The 22,532-nt window shown below is 47.8% G+C and overlaps 1 pseudogene; it reads left to right on the top strand.

The window, feature by feature from the left end:
* The first annotated feature begins 1,778 nt into the window (after positions 1 to 1,778).
* LOC133756621 (small ribosomal subunit protein mS22-like) lies at positions 1,779 to 5,799 on the top strand (annotated as a pseudogene).
* The last annotated feature ends 16,733 nt before the right edge of the window (positions 5,800 to 22,532 follow it).

Raw genomic sequence — 22,532 nt, 5'->3', positions numbered from 1 at the left:
GTGCAGGGAAAGAAGATCCTTCCTTTAAAAAAATCGCTTGCACCAACATAAGCTTATCTTTCACTTGCATTTTCCACAAGCTTCTTTCAGTCCATGTGCACAGGCAATTATGCATTTACAAGCAAACATTCTTCCCTCTTCTCCGCCTCCTGGCAGCAGGCTACACATCCCATCTGTGCCTCGTTTTCTTCACTTAGAGCCTGTTCCAGGTTGCTAAATTAAAACTGCTTTGCTCTTTTTATTGAAAAAGCAACTTCCATGGCGGGTAACAAATGGTGCCTGTTCCAGCCGGGGCAGCTAAAGCGACAGGAAGCCAGAGGCCGGCCGGCCTGCCTGCCTGCCTGCCAGGGGTGCCCATGCGAGCCAGGAATGTGAACCGGGAGATTGCCATCTCCCACTCCTGGGGGCAGCATACGCAGAAGCCCAGGAGGCAGGAATGTCCCTTGTTAATAAATGGTGGTAGTGCGGCCAGAGAAAACAACACTGGAATACTGAACTTTGCTCCAGAAACTAGGCTGTTCTCTGCCTCTTGTTCACTGGCTTCTGTGAGTCCACGGCTCCTCAGAACTTCCCAAGATGCCCCCGACCGCGGCCCGGGCCTCCGGCCTCTGCAATGGCAGTGACACTAGGATGCGAGTCAAAGACGATGAGACAAGACCGAGAGGCCACCTGGCCTGGGATCCTCTCCCCGCCCTCTTCTGCCATGGACCCGCTCCTGGTTTTCTTGACATTTCCTAGTTGGAGAAACAGCCTCTGCCCTGGTTCAATCTTGCTGGCATTTTCTTTTGCTCTGTAAATTTCTATTTATTTATTCACTTGAAAAGCAGATGGACGGTCAAAGACAGAGACAGAGAGAGACCTTCCATCCGCTGGTTCACTCCTCAAGTGCCCCAAGAACTGGAGCTGGGTCAGGCCGAAGTCAGAAGCCAGGAACTCCACCTGGGTCTCCCACGTGGCTAGCAGGAGGCAATCGCTTGAGCCATCATCCACTGCCACCCAGGGAGCACATTAGCAGGGCGCTGGAGTGGAGAATGGAGCCAGGACACAAACCCAAGAACTTGGATCTGGGCTATGAGTGCCCCAAGTGGTGGCTTAACCACTGTGCCAAATGCCGGCCCCCAGAATCTTTTTGTAAACAGAACAGAAAATACTACAGCATGTGGCCCATGTTTTGATCATTGTTTTGTGAACCTTTTACAAAATCCCATATCAAGCTGCATGTGTTATTTGCCACTAGGGACTACAGACGCCGAGTTTGAAAACAACGGCGACCACTGGAAGTGGTTATCACTGTGAATGCGCAGGGGGAAAGGCCCCCAGAAGCACAGGACCTAGCACGGAACAGGTGCTCCAAAAATACAGGCTGAGGGCGCGTGCCCCACGGGGCTTTAGGAGACAGCCTGTGAAAGCAAGGGGGACTCAGCAGCCCTGGAGAAGGGAGGGGAAGTTCTTGGTACCCTTGTGTGGCTGGTCAGGCGATGTATCCAGCATCTATCCACTTTGCTCCAAGCACCCTGCCAGAACTCTAACCCCGGGGTCCTTAGCATCTCTGGTCTGGACCACTGCAGAGACCTCCACACTGCTGTTACCTCTCCCGCTCCAGCTGGGAGTGTGCTGAACTGTAAGAGGAACCCCTGCTGCAGTGGTGGAAACCACAGGAGATCTACTTTCCTCGTGTAAACATGAGTGTGGGGTGTGGGTAGACTAGAGTGTATACAGCAACTCTGTCTTCCTGTTCTATAGCCTTGGCATGAAACAGTCATCTTCACGGTTACAATATGGATGCTGCACCTCCAGCCATCATATCCTTTCCCCAGGTAACAAAAAGGAGAAAGGGTACAGGGCAAAGGCACGTATCATTTCATCAGTAAAAATGGACTTGAGTGGCCAGCATTATGGCATAGCAGGTTAAGCTGCAAGCCTGTGGCACTGGCATCCCTTATGGGTGCCAGTTTGTGTCTCAGCTGTTCCACTTTTGGTCTAGCTACCTGCTGGTGGGCCTGGGAAAGCAGCAGAGGATGGCCCAAGTACCTGAGGCCCTGCATCCACATGGGAGACCCAGAAGAGGCTCCCAGCTCCTGGGTTCAGTTTGGCCCAGCCTTAACTGTTGTGGCCATTTGGGGAGTGAACTAGCAGGTGGAAGATCTCTCCTCCCTCTCCTCCCTCTCCCTCTCCTTCTCCTTCTCCCTGTAACCCTTTCAAATAAAAATAAATAAATAATTTGTAAAACATTTTTACAAAATAAAATTTCCCCTCTTTAAAAAAAACAGACTTGAAGTCCACTCAGTCAATTTTGAATTAGATCTCAGCCACTTGTCCTATCACTTGGCCAACCCCCATACCAAAGAAACCAAGTCAATATGCATTTTTGGATAAGCATATTGATACCTTGACAGAAATCACAGTTTTGTTACTAAAGAAATCAGATCCATGGGGCTGGCATTGTGGGGAAGCAGGTAAAGTCACCTCCTGTATGAGTGCCATTTCAAGTCCCGGCTGCTCCACTTCTAATCTAGCTCTCTACTGATGCACCTGGGAAGGCAGCAGAAGATGACACGAGTATTTGGGCCCCTGCCATCCATGTGAGAGACCCAGATGAAGTTCCAGGCTCCTGGCTTTGGCCTGGTCCAGCCTCAGCCATTGCAGCCCTTTGGAGAATGAATCAGCAGATGGAAGATATCTCTCTCTCTCTCTCTCTCTCTCTCTCTGTAACTCTTCCTTTAAAATAAATAAATATTTTTTAAGAAATGTTATCTAGAAGTGTCTGCCACATCACTTGCAACGTGGCTCCTGAGATGGATGTGGTGGTGCAGAGGGTTCAGTCCTCACTTGAGATGCCTGCATCCCATATCAGAGCACAAGGTTCAAGTCCTGGCTACTCTGCTTCTGATCCAGCTTCTTGCTAATGTGCCTGGGAGGCAACAGATGATGGCCCAAGTATTTGAGTTCCTGCCACCCACATAGAAGACCTGGATGGAGTGCTGGCCCCTGACTTTAGTCTGGCCCAGGCCTGGATGTTGCAAGCATCTGGGGAGTGAACTAGTATATGGAAGATGTGTGTGTGTGTGTGTGTCCATCCTGTGTCTCTTTGTAACTTTTTCAAATAAATAAATGAATGTATCTTTCAAAAAAAATAATAAATAAAACCCCCAAAACATAGCTCCTGCTAAAATCCTCCAGTGGTTTCACCCCCCTTTTTAAAAAAAATATATTTATTTATTTATTTGAAAGTCAGAGTTACACACAGAGAGAAGGAGAGGTAGAGAGGCAGAGAGAGAGGTCTTCCATCCACTGGTTCCCTCCCCAATTGGTCTCAATGGCTGGAGCTGTGCCGATCTAAACCCAGGAGCCAGGAGCTACTTCCGGGTCTCCCACACAGGTGCAGGGGCCCAGGACTTGGGCCATCTTCCACTGCTTTCCCAGGCCATAGCAGAGAGCTGGATTGGAAGTGGAGCAGCTGGGACTTGAATTGGCGCCTATACGGGATGCCGGCACTTTACCCATCACGGTGGCTTTACCCACTACAATGGCCCCTCCACCCCTCTTAAGAGTAAACCTGAGGACCAGTGCTGTGGTGCAGCAGGTAAAGCCACAGCCTGTATGCCAGCATCCCATATGGGCACTCGGTTCAAGTTCCAGCTGCTCCACTTCCAATCCAGCTCCCTGCTGATATGCCTGGGAAAGCAGTGGAAGATGGCCCAAGTCCTTGGACCCTGCACCCTTGTGGGAGATGTGGAAGAAGCTCCTGGCTTCAATCTGGCCTAGCCCCAGCCATTGCAGCCATTTGGGTGGATGTTGTGATACAGAGGGTTAAGCCATCACTCAAGATGCCTGCATCCCGTATCAAAGTACAAGGTTCGTGAACCAACGGAAAGGAAGACCTTTCTCTCTGTCTCTCTCTCTCTCTCACTGTCTAACTCTGCCTGTAAAAAAAAAAAAAAGTACAAGGTTCACCATAGTGCATTCTCTCTTTTTTTTAAGCTTTATTTTATTTATTTGAAAGGCAGAGTTACAGAGATAGAAAGAGAGCACACACACACAGAGAGAGAGATCTTCTTCTATCACTCTTCAAGCAGCCACAATGGCTGGGATTGGGCCAGGCCGAAGCCAGGAGCCAGGAGCTCCTTCAGGGTCTCCCATGTGGGTGCAGGGGTCCAAGCACTTGGGCCATCCTCCACTGCCAGCCAACCCAGGTGCATTAGCAGGGAGCTGGATCAGAAGTGGAGCAGCCGAGACTAGAACCCATATGGGTGCCCATATGGGATGCTGGCTTCACAGGTAGTGCTTTAACCTGCTACGCCACAGCGCCAGCCCTGCATCCTCTTCTAACTCCAGCCCAGACTCCACTCAGTTCAAACAATGAAGATATCCAGATGCACTCCTGCCCTATGTATTCCCCATGTAATAATTCAACAACAAAAAAATAAAATTCATGGGGCTGGCATTGTGGCACAGAGGTTTAAGCCACTGCCTGCAATGCTGCTATCTTAAATGAATGCCGATTCAAGTCCCAATTGCTCCGTTTCCAATCCAGTTCCTGCTAATGTGTCTGAGAAAGCAGCAGAAGATGGCCCAAGGGCTTGTGCACCTGCACCTACGTGGGAGACCTGGGTGGAGTTCCTGGCTCCTGGCTTTGGTCTGGCTCAGACTTGACCATTGCGGCCATCTGGAGATGGAGGATCTCTGACCCTCTGTCTCTCTCTCTCTCTCTGTCACTTTCTCTTCAAATAAATAAAAAATAAACTTTTTTAAAAAGTAGAACACATAAAGCAAGTTATTTAGCAAATGGCACGGCAGACTTCTCGCACTTGTAGCCTCAGATAATCACGGTGAACTTTAGAATCCTTGTGTCACTGTGGCCCCTTCTGAGAGGTCTGCTCTAGCTACTGCCCCGGCCCTTCCAGGTGGGGCTGCCACGCCACCTGCTCACATCTGAGGCAGAACCTGGTACTTCAGAGACCGACGGATGATGAAGTCCAAAGCGTGCTCATCAAGACGACAGGCTTGAACTTGGAGAAGACTGCTCAGGCAGCCACACAAGAACTGAAGCCGCCAACCTATAAGTTAATGCAGAGGCACAGCTGGAGGAGGCTACAGGACAGGCAGCCGAGGCAGCTAAAGTACGACTGAGACTGCCACCGGCTCTAGAAGAATGAGTGCCAATAAATGATGTGTCAGCTGAAGAAGAGATTCTGGAAGGAACAGAAACAGCCAAATACGCCATATACGCCATATACATCATATAGCACACCACCCCAGGAGCGCTTTACTGTTGTCAGAAAACCAAGCAGCGAAGGCTCTTGGGAAGAACAGGACCGGATGATATGAGTTTATTTCCCAAGAGAAGGCCGTAGAGTTCTGCCTGCAGTAATTTTCAGGGAAGAAAACTTTAAGACCATGCAGAGCCAGGATCGGCATGCTGAGGTCTTCGGATTCCCAGATTCCACTGAGCATATCAAGGTTCATCACCAGACCTAAGAAGATACAGATCAACGTGCAAAGAATGGTCTTTCATCCTCAGCAAGCCATTTAGGTGGAACGGCTTGGTATTCCGTAAATAAGAAAAGGGTCGATGGTTTGCTGATAGAGCAGATTTAATCAACGATGCCACCAGCTTGGTCCAGCTGCATCACAGGTTTCACCCTGACGGCCAGGCAGCCCAAGAGGCCAAAGGGCAGGCAGCCGAGAGAGGAAACTGAATCAAGGTCTTCGCAAAAACAGAAGCCCAGAAGGGGGCAGGTACAGAATTAACTGCAAGCTTACCGAGAAGCAGTCATTAGCCACCCCGCAGCTTCCTGAAAGGAATTTTAAATGCATCCCATTTTACTCAGTACTACCTTTCTCTTTGTTAATATTGGGTTGAGTGTTTAAAAATGCCAAGATTAAATAAGGTAGATTTCTAGTTTTCTAAAGAAAGAAAGAGGGGCCGCTGCTGTGGTGTAGCAGATAAGGCACCGCCTGCAATGCCGGCATCCCATATTGGCGCCGGTTGAGTCCGGGCTGCTCCACTTCCCATCCAGCTCTTTGCTGTGGCCTGGGAAAGCAGTGAAAGAAGGCCCAAGTCCTTGGGCCCCTGCACCCGCGTAGGAGACCTGGAAGAAGCGCCTGGCTCCTGGCTTCAGATCGACGCAGCTCTGGCCATTGTGGCCAACTGGGGAATGAACCAGCAGATGGAAGACCTCTCTCTCTCTCTCTCTCTCTCTCTCTCTCTCTCTGCCTCTCCTTCTCTCTGTATGTAACTCTGCCTTTCAAATAAAATAAATAAATCTTAAAAAAAAAAATAGGAAGGGAGGAAGGGAGGGAGGGAGGGAGGGAGGGAGGAGGGAAGGAGGGAGGGAGGAGGGAAGGAGGGAGGGAGGAGGGAAGGAGGGAAGAAAGACAAGACAGTTATGTGGAGGGGAAGGTTAGTCTAACCAGCATGTATCACAAAGGCGGACCGCTCAGCAAAGCACGGCCATATGGAAGTGGAATTTGCTCCAAGTTCTCAACATCGAGGCAGGAGCAGAGGAGTCCAGCAGGCGCTCCACACCCAGTGTGGACCTGGAGGTTCAGGGCAGAGATCGCCCTGCCCCTGCTGGCCCTAAGCATCTCCTTTGAGAAACCACGTCCGCCGGTGTGGGAACAGCGCCACATTATGGCAAAACAGCTAAGTTTGTGAAAAGGCAGGCAGACCAATCAAAACTAACGGTGTAACAAGAATATTAATTCTGTTAATAAACTCTACTTTAGAAGTCATCTGTGGGGCCGGCGCTGCGGCTCACTAGGCTAATCCTCCGCCTGCGGCGCCGGCACCCGGGGTTCTAGTCCCGGTTGGAGCGCCGGTTCTGTCCCGGTTGCTCCTCTTCCAGGCCAGCTCTCTGCTGTGGCCTGGGAGTGCAGTGGAGGATGGCCCAGGTCCTTGGCCCTGCACCCGCATGAGAGACCAGGAGAAGCACCTGGCTTCTGGCTTCGGATCAGCGCAGTGCGCCAGCTGTGGCAGCCACTTGGGGGGTGAACCGACGGAGGGAGGACCTTTCTCTCTGTCTCTCTGTCTCTCTCTCACACTGTCTAAATCTGCCTGTGGGGGGGGGGGGGGGGGAAGAAGAAGAAGTCATCTGTGGCCTCTGTTCCCAAAGGTTTCTCTCTCAGCATCTTTTGGGAGAGCACAAATATGTCAGCATGCTTCTGATGAATGGATAAAATGTGGACGGAAGTGGCCAGCTGCCTCAAGAACTAAGTCAGGGCTTCTGCCTCTGAATGAAATCTAAATATTTATTTACGCGTTAAAGTGTGACTTACTTTTTTTAAGTTTTATTTATTTCCAATTTTTTTTGAAAGGCAAAGACAGATCTTCCATGTGCTGGTTTGTTCCTCAAGTGGAAGAAACAACCAGAGCTGGGCCAGGTCAAAGCCAGAAACCAGGAACTCCAGGTCTCCCAACTGAATGGCAGGGACCCAAGTACTTGAGCCACCATCTGCTGCCTGCCTGTGAGCATCAGGAGGAAGCTGGATTGCAAGCAGGGCTGCCAGGACTAGAACCAGGCAGTCTGATATCCAATGTGGTGAATCAGCTGCTGCACCAAACGCCTGCCCCAGCATGGCTTATTTTAAAAGACCAGCACAGGGCCAGCACTGTGGCCTAACAGGTGAAGCTGCCACCTGGGATGCCAGCATCCCATATGGCTGCTTCACTTCCAATCCAGCTCCCTGCTAATGCACCTGGGAAAAGCAGAGGAAGATGACCCAAGTGCTTGGGCCCCTGCCACTTATGTGGGAGATCCAGATGAAGCACCAGGCTCCTGCCTTCAGCCTGGCCCAGGTGGAGCCATTGCAGTCATTTGGGGAGTCAACCAGTAGATGGAAGATCTCTCTCTCTCTCTCTCTCTCTTTCTCTCTGTCTCTCACTGTAACTGTGCTTTCAAGTAAATAAATAAATATTTAAAAAACAGGGAATTTTTTTTTAAAAAATCATGTTCCTCAAAGGTTTTTGGAAAGGGCGTCATCTAATGTCTGGAAGATGCCAACTATGTTGGAGATCTCTGTACTGAATTTTTTTGGCGTTATGAATAGATATGCTCCTAATGCAAACGTTTGCTATGTATTTGTAAAATCAGGATTTAGAAGCTCAGGATTGCTCATCATTCTTAAAATAGTAAATAGCTGGCAAAATTAAAAACACGCAGGGCATTCAAGCCGCGGTGGAAACGCCTTAACCTCTGCTGACCGAGCGGCGCTGGTGCAGGAAGCACCGGGTGGCCAGCGGTGAAGGTCCTTGTCCCCTTCAGCTTCCCCCTCTCCCCTGCCTCCCCTCCCCACTGCTACTCAGCAGATCCCCAAATGTCAGCCAGATAAGGCTGCTGCTGGCGCCCTTCCTGGCCTGGCCATCCCCCTCTACCCCCCTCTTTTCCCTCTTTGCAAACTCCCATATTTCCACAAGGTGGCCTTTCCTAATTACCACACTAGGTGTTTGGGAAAAAGAAAAAAAAAAAAAAAAAAAGGTACCTGAGGAATAGCTCACACTGATGGTGATTTTCCATGACATTACCACCCTGAGCACTTCATTTCCAAAAAGGTCAGCGGGAGGCAGCAGCGGGTGTTTTCGTTTTTGTTTTTTTGACAGGCAGAGTTAGACAGTGAGAGAGAGAGAGACAGACAGACAGAGAAAGGTCTTCCTTCTGTTGGTTCACCCCCCAAATGGCCGCTACAGCCAGCACGCACTGCACCAATCTGGAGCCAGGAGCCAGGTGCTTCTCCTGGTCTCCCATGCGGTTGCAGGGCCCAAGCACTTGGGCCATCCTCCACTGCCCTCCCGGGCCACAGAAGAGAGCTGGACTGGAAGAGGGGCAACCAGGACAGAATCTGGCGCCCCAACCAGGACTAGAACCCAGGGTGCCGGCACCACAGGCGGAGGATTAGCCTAGTGAGCCGCGGTGCCAGCCAGCAGCAGCGTTTTAAAGGAACCCTTGCTTAGTGAATGGATTCTGAAGACGACTTCTGTCTCACATGCACTAATCTCTGCCAAAAAACATACAGCCAAAAAGACAAAGAGAAAAAGCAGAAGCAAGTAGAAGGAAGAAAACTGTAAGGATTGGAGCAGAGATTAATGACAGAAAAGAATAGGAAAACGATAGGGCATAGCAGGTAAAGCTGCCGCCTGCAATGCCGGCATCCCATATGGGTGCTGGTTCGAATCCCGGCTGCTCCACTTCTGATCCAGCTCCCTGCTATGGCCTGGGAAAGCAGTAGAAATGGCCCAAGTCCTTGGGCCCCTGCACCAGTGTGGAAGAAGCTCCTAGCTCCTGGCTCCTGGCTTCAGATCGGCCCAGCTCTGGCCATTGAGGCCATTTGGGGAGTGAAACAGCGGATGGAAGACATTTCTTTCTGTCTCTCCCTCTGTCTGTCTATAACTCCGCCTCTCAAATGGTAGAGGAAATACGTGGAAGACCCAGAAGAAGCTCCAAGTTCCAGGCTTCGGATTGGCCCAGCTCTGGTCGTTGCGGTCATTTGGGAAGTGAACCAATGGATGAAGACCTCTTCTCTTTCTCTCTCTCTCTCCCTCCCCACCCTCCTCTTTTTCTTTGCCTCTGCCTCTCTGTAACTCTGACTTTCAAATAAATACATAAATCTTAAAAAAAAAAAAAGATAAAAATCAATGAAATCAAAAGTTGACTCTTGGGGTAGGTACTTGACCTTGTAGTTAAGACACCCATAGCCCACGTTCGAGTGCCTGGGTTCAGTACCCAGCTCTGGTTCCTGCTAATGCACAGCCTGGGAGGCAGCAGTGATGGCAGCAGGCAGCGCTTGAGTTCCTGCTACCCAGGAGGGCGACTTGGCCTGGGCTCAGCCTCACCCAAGGGGTGTTGCAGGCATCTGGGGAGTGAATCAGCAGTGGTCAGCTCCCTCTCTCTGCTCTGAGCTTCTTGTCTCTCTGCCTCTCAGAGCTATTTTTGAAAGTTGATTCTTTAAAAATAACAGGGCCCGAGCCGTGGCTCAATAGGCTAATCCTCCGCCTGCGGCGCCGGCACACCGGGTTCTAGTCCCGGTCAGAGTGCCGGATTCTGTCCTGGTTGCCCCTCTTCCAGGCCAGCTCTCTGCTGTGTCCCGGGAAGGCAGTGGAGGATGGCCCGAGTGCTTGGGCCCTGCACCCACATGGGAGACCAGGAGAAGCACCTGGCTCCTGGCTTCAGATCAGCACAGTGCACCAGCCGCAGCGGCCATTGGGGGGGTGAACCAATGGCAAAGGAAGACCTTTCTCTCTGTCTCTCTCTCTCACTGTCCACTCTGCCTATCAAAAAAAAAAAATTGACAAAACTTTAGGGAGACTGACCAAGTAAAAAAACAGAGAAAAGTTGATTACTAAAATCAGGAACAAAAGAAGAGTCACTTCTACTGACCTTACAGAAGTAAACAGAATAGCAATAGAGTACTATGAACAACTGTGCACCAACAAATTAGATAACTTCAATGTAATGGACACGTTCCTGGAAAGACACAAACAATCAAACCTGACTCAGGAAAAAGAAAAACAGAAAGCAAACAAAAAAACCAGGAAAATCTGAGTATATAACAAGTAAAAAGACTGAATTAATAGTAAAACAAAACTACCCATAAAGAAAAGTCCAGGCTTTGGGACCAGTGCTGTGGCGCAGTGGGTTAACGCCCTGGCCTGAAGCGCCGACATCCCATATGGGCGCAGGTTCTAGTCCCAGCTGCTCCTCTTCCGATCCAACTCTCTGCTATGGCCTGGGAAAGCAGTGGAAGATGGCTCAGGTCTCCTGCATCCACGTGGGAGAGCCGGAGGAAGCTCCTGGCTCCTGGCTTCAGGTCGGCACAGCTCCAGCCGTTGCAGCCATCTGGGGAGTGAACCAGCTGATGGAAGACCTCTCTCTCTCTCTGTCTCTACCTCTCTCTATAACTCTGTCTTTCAACTAAATAAAAATAAATCTTTAAAAAAAAGAAAAAAAAGAAAAGTCCAGACTTCACTGGTGAATTCTACCAAGCATTTAAATAAGAAAGACTACCATAATGGTTATTATTTTATCATGATATTAATCAAACAACAGAATTATCATAAAATCTAGAAATTCCACTTCCGGATATATATTCAACCAAATTGAGAGTGTGCTCTCAAAGATCTATTTCATGTCCACGGCTGCCTACTGCCCAATAGCCAAAAGGTGACAGCGCCCTCTCTTAGCCTGCTCAGTGCCACTATAACAGAACACCCGAGACCGCCTGGTTTACGAAGCACAGAGGTTTTATTTCTCACAGCTATGCAGGCTGAAGAGCCCAAGACCGAGGGGCCAGAATCTGATGAGGGCCTTCCCGCTGTGTCTACCCATGGTGGGAGGCAGAAAGGCAAGAGAATGAACTTGCGATAAGGAACCCACTCCTGCGATAACATTAATTCATTGGCAGATAGGAGCCCTCGTGACCTGATCACCGCTCAGACGTCCACTTCTCAACACTGACTGTTGCACTGGGGACTCGGTTTCCAATGCACGGACTGTGGAGCACACGTTCACACTACAGCACGATCCAAGCATCCATCAAAGGGTGAATGGATAAAGGAAAAGTGACGACCACATAGGATGGAGTGTCACTGAGCCTCAGGAAGGGAGGAAGTGCTGTTGCAGGCTCTAACACGCATGATCTTTGAGGCCACTACGCTAATGTGAAACAAAGTCACAAAAAGACAAATACTGCATGACTCACTTGTATGAGGTCATTAGAGCAGTCAAAATTGTAGAAACAAAAAACAGAGCAGTGGTTTCCAGGGGCTGGGGGAGGGGGATTCGGGGAGTTGCTTCATAGACGTGGAGTTTCTGTTTTGCAAGATGAACTATTTTGGAGATTGGTTGCAAAACAATGTGAATATACTTACAAGTGAATTGTGTATATGTGTATGTATGTATATGTATAAAAGATTTATTTATTTGACAGGCAAAGTGACAAAGAGGGTTGGGGCAGAGAGAACAGGAGATAGAGACCTTCTGTCTGCCAGCTCACTTCCCAAATGTCTGCAACAGCCAGGTCTGGGCCAGGCCCAAGCCAGGAGCCTGGAATTCCTCCTGAAAAAGTGACAGGGACACAACTACTTGAGCCATTCTCAACTGCCTTCCCATGGAGCTGGCATTGTGGCATGGTGGGTAAAGCCGCAACCTGTGACACTGGCATCCCATATGGGCGCCAGTTCAAGCCCCAGCTGCTCCACTTCTGATCCAGCTCCCTGGTAGTGCACCTGGGAAAGCAGTGGAAGATGGCTCAAGTGCTTGGGTCCCTGCACCCACACAGGGAGACCCAGATGAAGCTCCTGGCTCCTGATTTCAGACCAGCCTAGCATCTCTGGCCATTGCGTGGGCCAGCACATGGTAGAGTTCTCTCTCCCTCTCTGCTTCTCCTTCTCTCTCTCTCTGTAAACTCTGCCTTTCAAATAAATAAATCTTAAAAACAAATGCCTTCCTATTCACATTAGTAGGAAGTTAGATTGGAAGCAGAGTAGCCAGGACTCAAATCAGCACTCCAGTGTGGGGTGGCAGGCTTCCCAAGTTAAGCCTAACTTGCTGTGCCACAGTACTTGCCCTTGAACTGTACCTTTAAAATAGTTAAGATGGAAAGGCATTTGGTATAATGGTTAAGATGTTGCTTGGGACACTTACACGCCATATCAGAGTGCATGAGTTTGAGTCCCAGATCCACTCTTTTTTTTTTAAAGATTTATTTAATTTATTTGAAAGACAGTTATAGGGAGAAGTAGAGACAGAGAGAAAGAGAGTGGTCTTCCATCCACTGGCTCACTCCCCAAATGGTTGTAGTGACTGGGGCTGAGCCAATCTGAAGCCAGGAACCAGGAGCTTCTTCCGGGTCTCCCGTGTGGGAGCAGGGGCCCCAGGACTTGGACCATCCTTTAGTGCTTTCCCAGGCACAAAAGCAGAGAGCTGGATCGGAAGTGGAGCAGCGGGGGACTCAAACTGGCGCCCATATGGAATGCCAGTGCTGCAGGTCAGGGCTTTAATCCGCTGCACCACAGTGCTGGCCCCCAGATCCACTCTTAATTCCAGCTTCCTGCTAATGTACACCCTGGGAGATAGCAGATGGTTCAAGTTATTGAATCCCTAACAGCCACACAGGAGACCCAGGCAGGGTTCACTCTCAGATATTGACGGCAGTTAGGGAGTGAACCAGCAAATGAGAGATCTCTCTCCTTTTCCAAAAAAAATAAAAATTTAAAAAACAGTTAAGATAGAAATGTTTAAGTGTTATATGTATTTAGCCACAATTAAAAATAAAAAAGAAGAGAATGAAACATTTCTCAACTCATTCTAGGAGGATACCAAAACCAAAGAGATCACAGGACAACCGCAGATTAATAGCTTTCATACACAAGATGCAAAAATCCTCAACAGAGTGTGAGCAAATAGAAATTTAGCAATATGTAAAAAAAATTACACACCATGACCAAGTGGAATTCAATCGATAAAATATAGACATTAATAAAATGAAAGGCAAAGCCACAGAATCATCTCATTAGATACAGAAAAAGCATTTGACAAAGTTCAACATCCTTTCATGATTTAAAAAAAAAAAAAAGGAAAGAAAAGAAAAAGAAAAACACTCAAAAAACTAGTAGTAAAAAGTATCTTCCTGGGCCAGAGTTGTGGCATAACAGGTTAAGCCGCTGCCTGCAGTGCTGGCCTCCCATAGGGCCGCCAGTTTGTGTTCCAGCTCCTCCACTTCTGAGCCAGCTCCCTGCTTAGTGCCTGGGAAAGCAGTGGAAGATATCCCCAGTCCTTGGGTCCCTACAGCCATGTGGGAGACCTGGAAGAAGCTCCTGGCTCCTGGCCTCAGCCTGGCCCATCCCCAGCCATTGTGGCCATGTGATGAGTGAATCAGCAGCTAGAAGATCAATCTCTCTCTCTCTCTCTCTCTCTGTAACTCTTTCCAATAAATAAATATTTATTTGGAGGAGGAGGTAATTTTCTCAACCTAATAGGCAGCATCTACAACAACCTCAAAATTGACATCACATTTAATGGGGAAAGACTGGATGAGTTCCCCCTAAGATGAGGAACAAGACAGGATATCTGTCTTCCTCATTTCTGGTCAACATTGAGAAGGATGTTCCAGCCTGGGTAATTAAGCAAGAATTAGAAATAATTAGACTCCCAAGTTGGAAAGGAAGAAGTAAAACCATCCTGTTAGTCGACGGTATGATCTTGCATTTAGGAAAATCCTAAGGAATTCACTAAAAAACCTGTTAGAACTAATAGACATGTTCGGGAAGATTGGAGATTACAAGATCAGTATATATCATAAATCGTGTTTCTTTACAGGAGTGATGAGCAAACCAAAAAGGAAATGAAGCAAGCAACCAAGCAACCGCGCCGTGGGAGTGCAGGTGGAGCCGCACCCGCTGTGGGAGTGCAGGTGCAGCCCAAGGCTCCTGTGGCTCTCCACACCTGGACGCCCGAAGATGGCAAGAAAGCAGAAGCAAGCTGACGCTGGGCAGGCAGGAGGCGATCGGAGGCTGCCCGGATGAGTGTGGGTCTGAGAGCCAAACTGGCCATCTCCCCGGGCCGTGCCCCCAGTGCCACCGGCTCTGGCGGAGCTTCTAAGACCCGAGCGCCAGGCACCACCCCGTCCCCTCCCTCAGCTCGAGGTTCTTGGATCTGCTCCCACCTGCGGCTCCACTCCGCCCTCACACACACAGCGGGGCGACTGAAAGCGCCCTGCCACTCGGCCCCACTTCCTCTTCCCCTCCTCCCCGCGGGCTCACCCGAACCACATAGACCCCAAGGGGCTTGCTTTGGGGCTAAAGTGCCATTTCAAGTCTCCAGGGGAGATGTGGCAGGGGATTAACAACAGCACAAGCCCTGGATTCCTGTGGCAGGAATCTGTGTTATTTTTCTTTTATGAGATGTGCACCTCTTGTGTACCGAGCCCTGCTGAGGGCTGAGTGTCCGGCGGTGGTGAACAGCCCTGCCCAGCTGAGGGGTCGCCAGAGCCTTTGCCGCCACAGCCCCAGCCCAGCCTGCCCCAAGCCCTCTGCCTCTGACAGCAGGTCACCTGTCCCTGCGCTGCTGGCCACTGCAGGTGCCTGTCCCTGGGCCAGCAGGGACCGCTGCCGCCTCCTTCTTCATGACCTGGCCTGCTCCTCCCCCGCCCCGCCAGCGCCATCCAGATTTTCCTAGTGGATTTTCAGGACTTTGACAACCTCCTAGCTGTCCAGACCCCGCTACTTGCGAAATTTTAAGAAACTACCAGAAAGTTTAAATTGACGGTGCTGTCTGTGGCCCTCACGACACATCCTTGTGCGTGCTCTTGACATAGTGATGCTGCTCATCGCGGCTTCAGCCTGCAGCGGCGTTTGATGCTTGTCTGCCTCCACTGATCTCAGCCTTTCCCGCTCTCCTGTGTGGTGATTTGGTGAGACAAACTGTTGCTGCCTCCACCACCACCACTCTGGCACCACATATTTCGAGTTTTATTACTGCAATAAAGTCCTTTATGCTGGTTTTTCTCAAAAAAAAAAAAAAGACAATTCCATTTACAATTGCATCAGAAAGAATAAATACTTAGGAATAACTAACAAAGGAAGGGTAAGACATGTGTATAGAAAACTACAAAATATCAAAGAAATTAAAAGGAGACCTGAAGAAATGGAAAGACATCCTATGTTCATGGATCAGAAAGCATGGTTAAAATGGAAATATTCCTCAAATTGATCTATAGATTCAACACAATCCTAATTAAAATCCCAGCTGACTTTGCAGAAATTGGCAGACTAATCCTAAAATTCACATAGAAATTTAAGAAACTCAGAATAGTCAAAAGAGATTTTAAAAAAATATTTATTTATTTATTTATTTATAGACAGACACATAGAGCTCTCATCTACTGGTTTACTCACCAAATGCCTGCAGTGGCCCTGAGCCAGGGTCAAAGCCAGGAGCCAGGAATTCAATCCAGTCTGCCACACGGGTGGCAGGAGTCTAATTACTTAAGGTATCACCTTTACATCCCAGTACTTTCCAATTTCAAAAATCACTACAAAGATACAGTAATCAAGACAATGTGGTGCTGGCAGAAGGACAGACATAGACCACTGAGGTAGAATTCAGAGTCCACAAATAAGTGCTCAAATGTATTGTCTGTTGATTTGTTTTTAATTTTTAAAAAGTACTTAATTTATTTGACAGGGAGAAAGGAAGAGAGGGAGAGAAACAGATATACAAATAGAGATCCCTCATCTGCTGGTTCACTCCTCAAATGCCCACAATGCTTGGGGCTAATCTGAGGCCAAAGCTGGGGACTGGAAATTTAATCAGTGGCAGGCACCCAATTACTTGAGCCATCACCACTGACTCCCGGGGTCTGCACTGGCAGGAAGCTGGAGTCAGGAACTGGGGCCAGGAGTCGAATCTGGGACTCAGATGTGGGATGTGAGTGTCTTAACTGCTAGGCTAACCCCTGTCTCCTATCAGCTGATTTTTGACAAAGTCCAAGGGCTTTTGAGGGGGAAAGAACAGCCTTCTCAAAAAGGGCTGCTGAGAAACTGGATATTAATTATGCAAAAATATGTAAATGGAACTTCTAACTCACACCGTATTCAAAATTTAACTCAAAATTGATCAGACTTGAATGTGGGGCAGTATTTGGCCCAGCAATTCAAACTGCCAGTTAGGACACTGGCACCTCATGTCAGAGTACCTTGGTTTGATTCCCAGCTCTAGCTCCTGACCCACGCTCCCTGCCAAGGCAGACTTTAGCAGTCATTAGGTGATGGTTCAAGTAGTTGGGTGCCTGCCCTCCACAGGAGACCTGGGTTGAATTTCCTGCTCCTGGCTTTGGCTTGGCCCAGCCCTGTCTGTTGTGGGCATATGCGGAGTGAACCAGTGAATGGGAGTTTGCTGTCTCTTTGCCTTTCAAATAATAAATAAATAAATAAATAAATACTGATCTTAAAAAAAAAAAAAGACTCAAATATAAGACCTAGGGGCCAGTGCTGTGCCGTAGTGGGTAAAGCCGCCACCTGCAGTGCCAGCATCCCATATGGGCGCTGGTTCTAGTCCCTGCTGCTCCACTTCCAATCCAGCTCTCTACTATGGTCTGGGAAAGCAGTAGAAGATGGTCCAAGTCCTTGGACCCCTGCACCTACATGGGAAGACCCGGAGGAAACTCCTGGCTCCTGGCTTCAGATGGGTGCAGCTCCGGCCATTGCGGCCAATTGGAGAGTGAACCAGCGGATGGGAAGGCCTTTCTCTCTCTGCCTCTCATTCTCTCTCTGTGTAACTCTGACTTTCAAATAAATAAGTAAATCTTTTAAAAATAAATAAGACCTAATCACTTTAAAAAATTTAAAGAGTAACCTAGGAATGAGCAATAGCTTCTTAGATATGACACCAAAGCACAAGCAAGAAAACAAAAAAATGCAGCAACTGAACTTCATCAAAGGACATCATCAAGAAAGTGAAAGGACAACCCATATAACGGGAGAAAATATTTGCAAGCCAAATATCTGATAAGGGATTTGTACCTAGAATAGAAAAAGAATTTTTAAACTCAATAATGAGAATACAAATAACCTCATTTGAGAAATAATCAAAGGACCTGAATAGACATTTCTCCAAGCACAGGTAATTTAATTCTAAGGTTCGACTCAGCTGAAACCTTTTTCCATCTAACGTTCATTCACTAGTCACAAGTGTGACTTTGAAGTTTAATAGAATGGGAGTAGGCGTTTGGCACAGCAATGACAGTGCTTGGCAGCCTGGCATCCCCTATCAAAGTCCCTAGATTTGAGTTCTGGCTCCACTTCTGGTTCTGCAAATGTGGACCCTGGCAGGCAGCAGATGGTGGCTCAAGTATTCGGATCCCTGCCACCTATGTGGGAGACCTGAATTAACTGTCAGGTTCCTGACTTTGGCCTCTGCTGTTGCAGGCATTAGGGGAATGGAAAGGGGGATGGAAGATACGTCTGCCTCTCTTCTCCCCCCTCCCCCAGCTCTGCCTTTCAAGTCATTTTTTAATTTGAGAAAGAAATCTCTTGGAATAAGCATAATTTCTTTTCCACTTGATTGTCCTGATATCTGGAGACAATTACTTTTTTTTTTTTTTTTTGGACAGGCAGTTAGTGAGAGAGAGACAGAGAGAAAGGTCTTCCTTCCGTTGGTTCACCCCCCAGATGGCCACTACGGCCGGTGTGCTGCACCAACCTGAAGCCAGGAGCCAGGTGCTTCTCCTGGTCTCCCATGCAGGTGCAGGGCCCAAGCACTTGGGCCATCCTCCACTGCCTTCCCGGGCCACAGCAGAGAGCTGGCCTGGAAGAGGGGCAACTGGGACAGAATCTGGTGCCCCGACCGGGACTAGAACCCGGGGTGCTGGCGCTGCAGGCGGAGGATTAGCCTAGTGAGCCGCGGCACCGGCCGACAACTACTTTTGAAGTTTTGAAGTTGATTTCTTTTCTCCATGACCTGCCATAGCACCTCCCAGTTCCCAGAACGTGCTCCTCCAGATCTTCACACCACCTCCTTGATGACGGCGCAGCTCGTGTGTGGCCTCTACAGAGGGGTCCCCCTTGCTACTCAGTCACTCTCCAACTAGCCATCTCATTGTCCTCGCGCCACCTGGCACCTTCTCTATTTATTCTATCTGTTTACATGTTTAACCACCCCTCTCCCTCCTCCAGAATCCGAGTCCCTGGGGACTGGGAACCTGTCTCTCTTGTTTGTTCAGTTCCTAGTGGAACTGAGCAGTCAATGTGACCCAGATATTCTACTCCTAGGCACTACCTGAAAGAAAGGAAAATACTTCCTAACAAAAAGACATGTAGCATCCATGCACATAGCATCTCTTTACATAATGGCAACAAACTGGAAACAATCAAAGTGTCCATAAACAGATGAATGGATAAATAAAATGCAATCCATCCATATGATAGAACACTACCAGCAAAATGAACTCCTGGCCGGTGCCCTGGCTCACTAGAAAACAGGTGAGTGGTCACTCAGGGTTTGAGGTAGGGGGAGCTGCAGCGATAAAGAATCATTTGCATCTTTATGGATTTATTTATTTACTTATTTATTTGAGAGGCAGAGTGACAGAGAGAGAGACAGAGGGAGAGACAGAGAGAGAGGTCTTCCATCTGCTGGTTCCCTCCCCAAATGGTCAGAGCTGGGTAGGAAGTGGAGTAGCCAGGACACAAACCAACCTAGAAGGTCCACTTGCATTCTTTTTCCCATATGGGAAATGTCAGAAATGAAGTATTCAATAAGATAATTGAAAATACAGTGGAAAGCCTAAACAATAGACTTGGTGAGGCAGAAGAAAGCATATCAAATCTAGAAGATAGGCCTTTTGAAAAGTCTCAATCAGACAAGAAAGACCAAAGACAGAGTTCAGGATCTATGGGATACCATCAAACAGCCAAATATATGAGTCTTGGGAGTTCCTGAAGGTATGGGGGAAAGAGGATGGCTTAGAAAATCTATGCAGTGTGGGGCTGGCACTGTAGCATAGCAGGTAGAGCCGCCGCCAGCAGTGCCAGCATCCCATATGGGCGCCAGTTTGGGCACTGGCTGCTTCACTTCTGATCCAGCTCTCTGCTATGGCCTGGGAGGGCAGTGGAGGATGGCTCAGGTCCTTGGACCCCTACACCCACTTGGGGGACCCGGAAGAAGTTCCTGACTCCTGGCTTCGGATTGGGCATAGCTCCAGCCATTGTGGCCAACTTGGGGGTGAACCAGCAGATGGAAGACCTCTCTCTCTCTCTCTCTCTCTCACTCTCTCTGCCTGTCCTTCTCTCTCTGTGTAACTCTGACTTTCAAGTAAATAAATAAATCTTAAAAAAAAAAAAAAAGAAAGCAGTATAACTGGTAAGATAATTTAGTAGAGATGCAGGATAAAAAAATCAACACACAAAAATCAACAGCATTCTCATACAATGACAACAATGTGACTGAGAAACAACTTATATTTAAAAGAAAGAAAGAGGCAATGGCATAGAAAATTAATTAATTTTAAAAAAATATTATGTAGGATCTCTGTCTTTAATGTGCTGTACACTGTTGTTTAATGCTATAACTAGTACTCCAACGGTAGTTTTTTCACTTTGTGTTGCTATATGGGGCAAACTGTTGAAATCTTTACCTAATTATACTAAACTGATCTTCTGTATATAAAGAGAATTGAAAATGAATCTTGATGTGAATGGAAGGGGAGGGGGAGCGGGAAAGGGGAGGGTTGCAGGCGGGAGGGAAGTTATGGGAGGGGGGAAGCCATTGTAACCCATAGGCTGTACTTTGGAAATTTATATTCATTAAATAAAAGTTTAATAAATGAAAAAAAATAAATAAAAATAAAAAAAAGAAAGAGGCCAGCGCCGTGGCTTAACAGGCTAATCCTCTGCCTTGCAGTGCCGGCACACCGGATTCTGTCCCAGTTGCCCCTCTTCCAGGCCAGCTCTCTGCTATGGCCCGGGAAGGTAGTGAAGGATGGCCCAAGTCCTTGGGCCCTGCACCTGCATGGGAAACCAGGAGAAGCACCTGGCTCCTGGCTTCGGATCAGCACAGCTCCAGCCGTTGCAGCCAATTGGGGAGTGAACCAATGGATGGAAGACCTTTCTCTCTCTCTCTCTCTCTCTCTCTCTCTCTCTGCCTCTCCTCTCTCTGTGTAACTGACTTTCAAATAAAAATTAATACATCTTTAAAAAAAAAAAAGACATCTCTCTCTCTCTCTAGCACTCTCTCTAGCTCTCCCTCTCTCTCTCTGTAATTCTGCCTTTCAAATAAATAAATAAACCTTAAAAAAAAAAATCCCAAGACAAAAATTGAAAGAATCTGTTGTCATCTGGCCAGCCTTACAAATGATACTTAGGAATGTACTACACACAGAAACAAAGACAATCAACATCATGAAAGAATGTGAAGGCAGAAAACCTCCTCACGAAAGAACAAAGCATTGTTTTAGACCCTATGAGCTTAATCTGCTTGTTAGATTCATTTTCTCCAGACTCAAAACAGTGAAATGCTAGATGGCCGTGCACATGAAACCTCGGATGGAAGCAGTTTCTACAAGCTGGCACTGCGTCCCCCTTGAGAGGCCACCTCCTGCTGGAACCCTGTCTTGACTGCTGTCCCCTACTCCACCCCTACTCAGCTTGTAGGAACCAGAGCAGTCATCATCCCTTACCGCCTAACAGAAGTTAGGGTCCATTCTTCTGGGGGAGGGAATGTGAGGAGTCAGACGGGTTAAAAGGCAGTCAGATTGGTCCCAGTGGAAATCTAGGGTGCAAAATGCTTTCTTCACCTGAAAGTTACCTTTAGCAAGTCAAAAGTACCTGCCCCACTCCTTGGGAGCTTCCAATCTTATCATGATAGCAAGGGAATGGTGATTCCACCTTTCCGAGCTCCCAGTTTACTGCAATACAAATTAAGTCAGCAGCGGTGCTGTGGCGTAGCAGGTAAAGCTGCTGCCTGTGGTGCTAGTTTGAGTCCCAGCTGCTCCATTTCCAATCCAGCTCTCTGCTATGGCCTGGGAAAGCAATGGAGGATGGCCCAAGTGCTTGGGCCCCTGCACCTGCATGGGAGACCCAGAAGAGGCTCCTGGCTCCTGGCGCAGCTCTGGCCATTGCGGCCATCTAGGGAGTGAACCAGTGGATGGACGATCTCTTTCTCTGTCCCTCTCTGTAACTCTTCCAATTAGATAAATAAATAAATCTTTAAAAAAACAAATTAGGTATCCCATCCTTCTGATGGCTCTTTTGTTTTATGAGCAAGCCAGACAGGCATTTTTCAAAGGGTGAAATAGGGGTTAGCATTGTGGTGAAGCAGGTAAAAGCGTCCACCTGCAGTACTGGCATCCCATATGGGTGCTGGTTCAAGTCCCAGCTGCTCAATTACAGAAATGGAATCAACCTAGATGCCCACTAACTGATGACTGGATAAAGAAAATGTGGTATATATATACATATGATGGAATATTAGCCAGAAAAGAGAATGAAATGCTGTTTTTTGCAACCAAATGGATGCGACTGGAGATCATTATGCTAAGTGAAATAAGCCAGACCCAGAAAGACAAATATCATGTTTTCTCTGATTTGTGGAAATTAATATAGAGTATGAAAATTGTGCTGATGTCATATAATTTGGTAGTTATAAATATTGCTCCACTGACTCATACCATGTAAATGACACTATACCCTTCCTTCCCATGGTAAAAAAAAAAAAAAAAGTAATAAAGAAATAGAGAGGGTGGAAGAGCAAGGACTCATGGGGTACTAGTAATGTTTTGCTCTTAATATGATGTTGGTTATGAGTGTGCTGACAGGATAGAAAACTACTTTATTTGAACACTATTTGCATTTCTTGATACATACACTGTATTTCAATAAATTTTTTTAAAGTGCAAAAGAAGACATGAGTTCTAGGTCCAGCTTTCTCTTGGCTGTATAACTTCAGACAAGTCACTTGATATCTGAGCCTGTTTCTTCAACTGAAAATTATACATAGCATCACCGGCCCAATACAAAACAGAGTATTTTACTATCAAATGAA

Source organism: Lepus europaeus, chromosome 3, assembly GCF_033115175.1.
Source record: "Lepus europaeus isolate LE1 chromosome 3, mLepTim1.pri, whole genome shotgun sequence".
Taxonomy (NCBI): domain Eukaryota; kingdom Metazoa; phylum Chordata; class Mammalia; order Lagomorpha; family Leporidae; genus Lepus; species Lepus europaeus.
Note: the sequence above shows the minus strand (reverse complement) of the source record. Positions and strands in the feature narration are given on the sequence as shown.